Here is an 11,030-nt window from a genome sequence, read left to right as displayed (position 1 = left end):
TCCCACTCCTTGTGAGTTTTGCTAGTGGTTAATCAATCTTGTTTATTTTTTCAAAGAACCCATTTTTGCTTTCATTGGTCTTTCAGATTATCCTTTGGGTTTCCACTTCGTTAATCTTTGCTCCATCTCTTATCATTTCCTTCTGCCTACCCATTTTGTGTTCATCTTGTTGATTGTTTTCCAATTTTATAAGCTCTGTCATTAAGCTACTCATGCAAAGCCCTTCTTCCTTTCTGATGTGTGCCTGAAACTTTGATTTTGAGTCTGTGTTTGTTCTGACTATTCAGATGTGTTTTTTGTAGGCAGCGGAGAGGATTCAGTTTGATCCATTTTGCCACACTCTGTCTCTTAAATGGTGCTTTTGGCCCATTGATGTTGGGAGAGATAATTGTCATAGATTTAGAGCCATCTTTGTGTAGAAGTTTGGTGTGTCTTTAGGCCTGTCTTGTATTAAAATAGAGCTTTCAGTATACTTTTTAAATCTGGTTTTGATACTATAAAGTTTCTGAGCCGCTCTTCATCCTTGAAGCTATGTATACAATCTTCAAACCTAAAAGTGAGTCTGGCTGGGAGCAGAAGCATTGATTTTGTTGAGTTTTGTCACTATCTCCCACGACTACTTTCTTTTTTTTTTTTTTTTTTTTTTTGGTTTTTGGGCCACACCCGTTTGACGCTCAGGGGTTACTCCTGGCTATGTGCTCAGAAATCGCCCCTGGCTTGGGGGGACCATATGGGACGCCGGGGGATCGAACCGTGGTCCTTCTTTGGCTAGCGCTTGCAAGGCAGACACCTTACCTCCAGCGCCACCTACCCGGCCCCTCACGACTACTTTCTAGCCTTGTTTCTTGTGACAGGTCAGCTGTAAATCTTAAGGATGCTCCTTTTAATGTAATCCTTTTTCATCTTGCTGCTTTGAGTATTCTATCCCTATCTGTGGGATTCATCATCGTTACTAGAATGTGTCTTACGGTACTTTTCTTCTGCTCTCTTTTAGGTGCTATACTTTGGGCATGCAGGGTTTATTTGCATGCCATCTTCAGCTCTGGGAGTTTCTCTGTCAAGGTGTCCTTGACTATTGATTCTTCCCAGAGATTTTCTTCCTGGGTATCTTGACTCCAATGATTCTTATGTTGTTTCTATTGAGTTTATCAAAGACTTTTATTTTAATCTGTTCACATACTTTGAGGATTTTTTTCATAGTTTGATCATTTGCTTTAAGGCTCCTTTCCTATCTCAGGATGGAGTTGTTCTGCATCTCATCCCCCAGCTCACTGATTCTATTCTCAGCTGCTGCTACTCTGTTGGAGAGGCTTTCAATTGAGGCCTTTACCTCATCTATGGAGTTTATCAGCCCTGTTACTTATTACTCTGTTTCAGCCCTGTTACTTTGTTCAGATTGATCTATGCTTTCCTTAAGTTCTCTGAACACTCTCCATATGTCTACTCTAACCTCCCTATCTGAGAGACTTCCCAGGTGATTGGTACTTTTTGGGTCATCAGAGCTGCCATCTTCATTGACTTGTGTTGTCCTACATTGTTTCCCCCATTGACACGCTTGTAGTGTGGTTTTACTACATGTTGTGGTGGGGTTTATGTGCTAAAAGAGGTGCACCGTCATGGACCTTCTGGTTTCACTGAGTAGCCATGATCCTCTGGTTCCACCCTTATTGGGTGGAGTCAGCTTCCCTGTTCTGGACCCTGAAGAGATTATGTTTGCTGTTATCTTCTTGTCTGCCTCACTCAGGAAAGCAAATCAATCTCTATTAATATTATTTTTTAACTTCTACACTTATTTCCTTCCCGCCATAAATAATTTATTACTACAGTATATTTCACCAGAGAAATTATCCTTATGAACTAAATAACTGTCTATTGAATCATGATTACCAAAACTCTAGGGCATAAAAATAAAGCTGTGTTAGTTTTGGCAGAAAAAGTGGTTCTGGGCTGCCTAGTGGGTTGCGGTGCTGCCCACAGCAGGCAAGAAGGCAACCAGATGGCCCCACATCATGGCTGTGCCCTTCATGGAGGACTGGGACCTGGTGCTGATGCTGGGAGAAGGCACCTAAGGCAAAGTTCAGATTGTGGTGAATAGAAGACCAGAGGAGACAGTTGCAGCGAAGATCATAGACATAAAGTGTGCCGCAGATGTCTGGAAAACATTAAGAAAGAGATCTGTATCAATAAAATGTTAAAGCATGGGAACTTGGTGAAATTCTATGGTCACAGGAGAGAAGGCAGCATCCTGTATCTCTTTCTGGAGTACTTTAGTGGGGGAGAGCTTTTTGATAAACTAGAACCAGATATAGGCATGCCTGAACAAGATGCTCAGAGATTCTTCCATCAGCTCATGGCAGAGGTGGTTTATCTACATGTTATTTGGATAATATACAGAAAATCTCCTCTTGGATGAGAGGGATAACCTCAAAATATCTTACTTAGGCTTGGCAACAGTATTCCAGCACAACAACAAGGAGAGTTTACTGAACAAGATGCGTGAGACTTTAAGTTGCTCCAGAACTTCTCAAGAGAAAGAAGTTTCACACAGAGCTAGTTGATGTTTGGTCCTGTGTAATCATGCTCACCACAACATTGGCTGGAGAACTTCCATTGGACCAGCCTAGTGACAGTTGTCAGAAATATTCTGACTGGAAATAAAAGCATACCTTATCCCTTGAGAAAAAAATTGATTCTGCCACTCTTAACTCTACTGCATAAGATCCTAGTTGAGAATTCATCGGGAAGGATCACCATCCCAAACATCAAAAAAGAACAATATACAACAAGCCCCCCAAGAAAGGTGGTATTCCAGATTCTCCTACAGGGTTCTCGAAGCATATTCTGTCCAATTTGGATTTCTCCCAAATGAACAGTGCTTCCAGTGAAGAAAATGTGAAGTTTTCCAGTTCTTAGCCAGAATCACTCACAGGTCTTTCCTTGTGGGACAGCAGCCCCTCAACCTCAGCAAACAGGTACAGGGCATCAACTTCTCCCAGCCTGCATGCCCTGACCACATGCTTCTCAATAGTCAACTGCTGGGCACCCTGGGGTCTTCACAGAAACCCTGGCAGCGCTTAGTGAAAAGAATGATTCAGTTCTTTACCAAGTTGAATGCCGATAAATCATATTAATGCCTAAAAGAGACTTGTGAGAAATTGGGTTATCAGTGGAAGAAAAGTTGTATGAATCAGGTTACTGTATCAACAACCAATTAACTGATTTTCAAAGTGAATTTGGTAAAAATGATGAAAAGATCTTGGTTGATTTCCAACTTTCTAAGGATTGGAATTCAAGAGACACTTCCTGAAGATCAAAGGGAAGCTGAGTGATGTCAACAGCCAGTAGGTTTGGTTTCCTGTCACATGCTAGATCCACTGACTCTGGGTTTTCCTGGTGAATTGAGCGCTGCTATGTGGATATTAACCAGGCTAGCAGTGGGCTCTGAAGACTTATCCCTTGTTAACTGAATACTGTCTACTCTTTACATACATTTTGCATACACATGATACCTATGTCTTCACTGTAAGTAAAACTTGGGGGAAACAATGAAGAGGACTCATTAGATAATTCTTAAAATAGTGTCTACATTTGAGATCCATCAGATAGAAACTAAGCTTTAAGGACACGTGAATTTATCAGCTTTTAGACCAAGATAATGAGAGAATTTCCTATTTCTACTGACTTAGTAGAAGGCATACTTTTCTTCCTAGCTGTATGAATTTGTAAAGACAATCCTTTGTAAATGACTTTGTGGATGTCCAATTTATTCCTCTCTGAAGTAAAGCAGACTTCAAAATAACAGACATAGACTTTGTATTTATGTCTTCAAAAGGCCAGTGAAAGGATACTTATACACTGGTTTTGAATTATGACTGTTAATTAGAATGACAAGTAGCTATACTTTTTCCAATGTAGTTAATAATATGTAATATATTGCTTGACCCTTTATTCCTCTAAAATTATTATTGCATATTTAAAGACTTTTTTGTATTATACTTTCACAGCTATATTTTAGTTCTTCATTATAGAAATTAATTGTATTTTGGAAAATGAAAAAATAAAGCTGTGTTAAACTAAATTTACTTTTAAGGATGATATGCATTCAACACATAAAAATGTTTAATGGTACACTATATAAATAAGAATTTTAAAAATCAAATAGGGAAATAAGAAAATCAATTATCATTATTCTTGTTCTCCATGTTTTATTGCCTCATGTTAAATGTAGTCTTTATCAGAAAATAATTAGATAAGATATAGTATTTTTTCTTGCTTTATGGTTACAAAAACTTAAAAATTAAGAGATCTAAAATCAATAAGATTGGCAGAACCAGAACTCAAATCTAGGTTGCCTTTTGTGCAAGTGTTTGGACAAGCACAAATGTGATTACATGGAAAGTCGAAGTGCTAGTTAGGTTCTAATTATTAGCAGGGTATTGGAAAGTACTTAATCTTTAGGTAAATGACAGCTTCTTCTCAAAAAATGGTTTAGAAAGGAAAATGTATTTAGGTTAAAAGCATCAGAAAAAAACACCTATCAGAGAAGCAGTGCTGGTTCTTCCTGCTTGCAATTCCCGGGCTTCCAGAACCTTCCCAGTTATAAGTAGGCTACTCAAAGACTATGCCAGAGGAGAAGTAACTGCACGCTATTCACAGCCAATGATCCCTAGCACAGAATGTAGACTACATCACAGTAACACCATGACAACAGGGAAACAATACAGATCTCCACCATGCTTAGAGAATGAAGATGGTAGCTCTGATGACCCACAAAGCACAAAACACTTATTTAGTCTTGAAGATAGGGACATTAGAAGAAAATATGGAGGATGTTCATAGAGCTCAAAGAAAGCATGGGATGAGCTGAATGTGCCACAAATAAGAATCAAAATGATATAAAAGTAAAATGAGAAAACTTCAAACTGAAATAACAGGACTAAACAGCTTGGCTGGTGAAATAAAAACCTCACTGGAAGCCTCTCCAAGAGAGTATAAATGGTTTAAGACAGAATCAGTGAGCTGGAAGATGAGATGTATAAAAATTCCATACAAAAGAAAAGGCTAAAAAGTCTAAAAGCAAATGATCAGACAGTGGGAAACGTTCTCAAAGAATGTAAATAGACCAAATAGAAGTATTCAATAAACACAACAGAAACAACATAAGTATAATTGGAGTTCTAGAAATCCCAGTAGAAAACACAGGAAGTATCAACCTCAAGGACATCATTGCAGAGAAAGTCCTAGAGCTAAAGTCTCCATGCCATCAAATCTTGCATGCCCAAAGAGTACCACCTAAAAGAGACCTGAAGAAAACCATCCCAAAACATATCCTAGTCACAATGATGAATCACACAGATAGGAATAGAATACTAAAAGCAGCAAGATCAAAAAGGAGAATTACTTCAAAGGAGCATCCTTAAAAATTACAACAGATTTGTCACAAGAAGCCCTTCAGGCCAAAGACAGTGATGGAATATAGTGACAGAACTCAAAGAAATCAATACATAATTGAGCATATTTCACCCAGCCAGATTTAATTTGGTTTGAAGGAAGAATACACAGATTTATGAATAAACAATAATCAGAAACTATACAGACTCAAAGCACTCTAAAAAAGTGGAAATCCTAAGTACAGAAACAAGCTCTTATCTATTAGGGATAAGAAGACATATATTTTATAATACATGGGCGCCTCCCACCCTGAGCATGTGTCATGTGGACCCAACTTAGACTCCATGTAATTTGACAGAAACCATCCAATCCAGAACCACAGATACCAGATGTAGAATGGACACAGTTCCCAGAAAAAACACCATGAACCAAACTCCTCCCTGAGAAATTCTTAATATCACTCTTACACCAACTTGCACCAGTTTTGATATGACATCCTGCCACAAGTAAACAGAAACAACTTGATCTAAGAGAGGTTTGCCCTATCTCATCACCTAATGATCTGATGAATTGAGAGGACATGTCATCCTTTCCTCTGTGTAAAAACCAAACCAGGAGCACTAACTACAGAAGACTGACTTTGACAAACAAGACTGGGCAGAACCTATCATGGGACCAATAAGAAAGATCTTAACCTAGTCCTTGGCCTAGGATTCATACAAAAACCAAGATCTCTAATTCCAGAGGTCTGACTTTGACAACTGCTACTGAGCAGAACATTTGTAACCATACTGAAAGACTCTATCCTGGGCTTTGTTCTAGGATCTGAGCAAAATTACAGTAATTACAAGACCAGTAATTACAAAAGACTGATTATAACAACAGGGATGAAACAGAACTTCTAGAACCATAAAAGATTCTATCTTAGCCTTAGTCCTAAGATCTACGCAAATTCTAAGATCTCTAGCTACAGAAGTCTGATTCTATCATCTATAACTGAGAGAAAAGTTTCCTGGCATCAAAGAAAAGGCCTTGGGGAGTGAAAATTAAAGTGTATGGAGTCTCTAGTAGTTCCCATGACAGTATGATTCAAGGGCGAAGGAACCTGGTATCTCTTAGGTCAAGGGATTCCCTGTTTAATTCCCCAATAATTACTGTGCCTATCCAAAACAGAAAAGAAAAGGAAGGAAGGAAGGAAGGAAGGAAGGAAGGAAGGAAGGAAGGAAGGAAGGAAGGAAGGAAGGAAGGAAGGAAGGAAGGAAAGGGAAGGGAGGGAAGGGAGGAGGGAAGGAGGAGGGAAGGAGGAGGGAAGGAGGAGGGAAGGAGGAGGGAAGGAGGAGGGAAGGAGGAGGGAAGGAGGAGGGAAGGAGGAGGGAAGGAGAAGGGAAGGAGGAGGGAAGGAGAGGAAAGAAGGAGAGGAAAGAAGGAGAGGAAAGAAGGAGAGGAAAGAAGGAGAGGAAAGAAGGAGAGGAAAGAAGGAGAGGAAAGAAGGAGAGGAAAGAAGGAGAGGAAAGAAGGAGAGGAAAGAAGGAGAGGAAAGAAGGAGAGGAAAGAAGGAGAGGAAAGAAGGAGAGGAAAGAAGGAGAGGAAAGAAGAAGAAAGAAAGAAAGAAAGAAAGAAAGAAAGAAAGAAAGAAAGAAAGAAAGAAAGAAAGAAAGAAAGAAAGAAAGAAAGAAAGAAAGAAAGAAAGAAAGAAAGAAAGAAAGAAAGAAAGAAAAAAAAAGAGAAAAAGAAAGAGGAAAGAAAAAAGAAAGAAAGAAAGAAAGAAAGAAGAAATAAAAAAGAAAGAAAGAAAGAAAGAGAGAGAGAGAGAAAGAAAGAAAAGAAAGAAAGAAAGATAGAAAGAAAGAGAGAAAGAAAAAGAAAGAAAAGAAAAGACAGACTGATAGTTCTACTTTGAAATAGAGAAGAATCAAAAGACACAACAAATTCCTTCAAAAAATGACACTAGGGGCCAGGAAGGTGGCGGTAGAGGTAAGGTGTCTGCCTTACAAGCGCTAGCATAGGACAGACCGTGGTTCGATCCCCCAGCATCCCATATGGTCCCCTCAAGCCAGGAGCGATTTCTGAGCTCATAGCCAGGAGTAACTCCTGAGCATCAAACGGGTATGGCCCCAAAACCAAAAAAATCAAAACAAAAGATGACACTAAATTTCAAGACAATTACTTTAATGTCAATGGACTACATTCACCAGTTATGAAACACAGAGTGGCAACATGGATGAAAAAGCTGATTCTAACGTTTTGATGCCTACAAGTAAAAAACACATCTGAAGAGTAAAAATGAACAGAGACTCAAAGTTAAAGGTTGGAGGACAATAATTCAAGCAAACAATACCTAGAAAAGGCTGGAGTGGTCAGACAAATATCAGATGGCATAGACTTTAAAAGTAAACAAATTTAAAAAGGGCAGAGATATACATTTTTTAAAGTTACATGTACAACAGAAAGAAATAACACACATAAACATGTATGCACCAAATGAATGACCAGAAAATAATGAGCAATGCTGGTAAATTTGAAGACATCAAGAGCAACACAATAATAATGGGATAAATCAACAACACCCTGTACCCCTTTATAAGTTAGCTGGACTAATATATAACACGAATATACTAGTTCTGAAAGAAGAAATGGAAGAGGGGCTTACAGGATATATATAGTTATCATTCCCAGAAAACAAGATCAATTTTCTATTCAAATGCATGTGTTATTCTCCAACATAGACCACTTACTGGCCCATAAAACATACTTCCACAAAATTCAAGAGAACAGAACTTATGAAAATTATCTTCTCAGCTCATATTGTACTGAAATTAGAAGTAAATAATAAATAGACATAGAGGAAAACATTTAACACCTGGAAATTAAACAACTCACTACTGCACAATCAGTGGGTCAGAGATGAAATCAAAGAGAAAACAAATGAAAATGCAGACACCAATAATCATAATTTGTGAGACACAGATAAAGAATTACTAAGAGGAAAATATGTAGTTTTTCAAAAACTCATCAGGAAGAAGAAGGGGCATACTTAAATAACTTAATGGCACAGCTTATAAAATTGTAAGGTGACCGACAAAATAAACAAAAAATAGGACAATGGAAGGAAATAATAAAGCTTAAGAAAAAATTAATGAATTGGACGTCAAAAAGCAATTGGGCAAGGAAAACTTCTTCAACAAGTGGTGCATGGACAACTCATCAGCCACATGCAAAAAAAGTGACTTGGACCCACATCTAACAGCATGCAAAAATATCAAATCTAAATGGATTAAAGACCTTGATGTGAAAATGCAAACATAAGGTAAATAGAAAAACACATAGCTAAAACACTTTATGAGATTGAAAGTAAAGGCATCTTCATGGAGGAAACAGCACAGTTAAAAAAATGGAAGCTGAAATAAACAGATAGGACTATATTAAACTGAGAAGCTCCTGCACCTCAAAGAAAATAGTGATGATTATAGAAAGGAAAATCACAGAATGGGAGAAACTATTTGCTCAATACCCATTAGATAAGGGGCTAATATCTAAGATATATAAGGTACTGACAGAACTTAACAAGAAGAAAACATCTAATCCCATGAAAAAAATTGGAAGACAAAATGAACAGGCAATTCCTTATAAAAGAAATGGCCAAAAGACACATGAAAAAATGTTCCACATCTCTAATCATCAGGTGATGCAAATCAAGACATCAGTGAGGTATCATCTAACATCACAGAGACTGGCACACATCACAAAATAAACTAGAACAATCAGTGCTGGCAGGAATTTGAGAAGAAACTCATTTACTGCTGATGGGAATGCCGATAGTCTAGCTTTTATGAAAAACAATGGAGATTCCTCAAAAAACTAGATATTAAGCTACTATATGATCCAGCTACACCACTCCTATGGATATATCCTAGGAATACAAAAACACAACACAAATATCCCCACACCCATATTTGTTGCAGAGCTATTTACAATAGCCAGAATCTGGAAACAAGCCAGATGCTAGACAACAGATGAGTGACTGAAGAAACGAGTACATTTACACAATGAATTATATGTAGCAATCAGAAAAACAAGTCATTAAATTTTCCTATACAGGGGCCAGGTGGTGGCGCTAGAGGTAAGGTGCCTGCCTTACCTGCGCAAGCCTTGGACGGACCGCGGTTCGATCCCCTGGCGTCCTATATGGTCCCCCAAGCCAGGAGCGACTTCTGAGTGCATAGCCAGGAGTAACCCCTGAGTGTCTCCAGGTGTGGCCCAAAAACCAAAAAAAAAAAAAAAAAATTTTCCTATACATGAATGAACATGGAAACTATTAAGGTAAGTGAAATAACTTTGGAGAGAGAGAGTAAGAGAGAGAATAGTCTTACTCATCTATGGGTTTTTAGAAGAATAAAATACATTATTTTAATAATACACAATAGCAATAGAGATGAGGGCTGGACTGACCAGACCAAGATATGACACTTACCCCAAAGAGTTGTGAATTCAGTTAGTAAAATAACTACAATGACAACTATCATGACAATGATAGTGAGTTAGAGAAAGAGAATTCCTGTCTCAGATCCAGGAAAAGAGGTCATGTAGAATGGAGATGGGAGGCACTGGTCATGGCAATTTTGTGCTGGTGAAGGGGGTGTATTCCTTTTTTATAACTAAATCCAACTACAATCATGTTCATAATCATGGTACTTACATTAAATTTAAAAGAATAATATAATAATAGCCTCCTGATATGGAGGCTAGCTCTTGCCAGCATGGGATTTGGGAAGACTCCAGGCCGAAGACCTTTTCCCTAGCTTGGGGGTTGCTGGGAGTTGCTGGGTTGTACTGAGGCAGTCACTGCCAACATTTTTTCTTCCCAGTCTCCATTTTCAAAACCACATGGAAGCACATATTAATAGTATTCCTTATGATTAAGGTATGTTTTACATATGCAGAATGTCCATCTCATATTCTGCCCTTACCCAGACCCCTACAAGTTCAATTTTAGTCCTTCATTCCCTCAGCCCTTTTTTATCTTTAGTACTGCACAGGCCAAATTGCAGACCAAAGTGGTGCACTGGATTTAACACCCCCCAAACTATTTCAAAAGACATAAAAGGGAACATATATGCCTATTGAATACCTTATATGTATTTCCTTAACAGCTATAACTCTTACTAAATATTTTCTTAAACAGTGACAATTTTCCCCACAATTTGTCTGTTCTCTTTGTGATCTGTTGAATAAGAAATTCTGATAGAAGAGTCCCTCAGTTTAAAGTTTATGTTAGAACCAAGTCATGGATATTGTTGTACTTGTTCTAGCAGTCCCCCTGTGCACCAATAACGCCAAGTGGCATTTTTCCTCTTTTGCATAGGCACATTAAAATGGGAAAATACTATGCATACAAACAAGTTCTTGTCTAATAGAGATAGGAACACACAAATCTTGCAATGCGATGGGACCTTACACGCTGATCATTGTCATAATGACCTGGCATAGGCCTCAGAAGAATGCTTCTAGAAACAATAGACTTATATAGCAATGTGGCAGGCTACAAAATTAACACACAACAATAGATGGCCTTTCTATACACCAATAGTAATAAGGAAGAAATGGACATTAAGAAAACAACCGCATTCACAATAGTGCCA

General features: G+C 38.2%; 1 pseudogene; it reads left to right on the top strand.

Annotated features, from left to right (window-relative positions):
• Positions 1 to 2,009: 2,009 nt before the first annotated feature.
• Positions 2,010 to 3,369, top strand: LOC126032563 (serine/threonine-protein kinase Chk1-like; annotated as a pseudogene).
• Positions 3,370 to 11,030: the final 7,661 nt, after the last annotated feature.

Source organism: Suncus etruscus, chromosome 16 (assembly GCF_024139225.1).
Source record: "Suncus etruscus isolate mSunEtr1 chromosome 16, mSunEtr1.pri.cur, whole genome shotgun sequence".
Taxonomy (NCBI): Eukaryota; Metazoa; Chordata; class Mammalia; order Eulipotyphla; family Soricidae; genus Suncus; species Suncus etruscus.
Note: the sequence above shows the minus strand (reverse complement) of the source record. Positions and strands in the feature narration are given on the sequence as shown.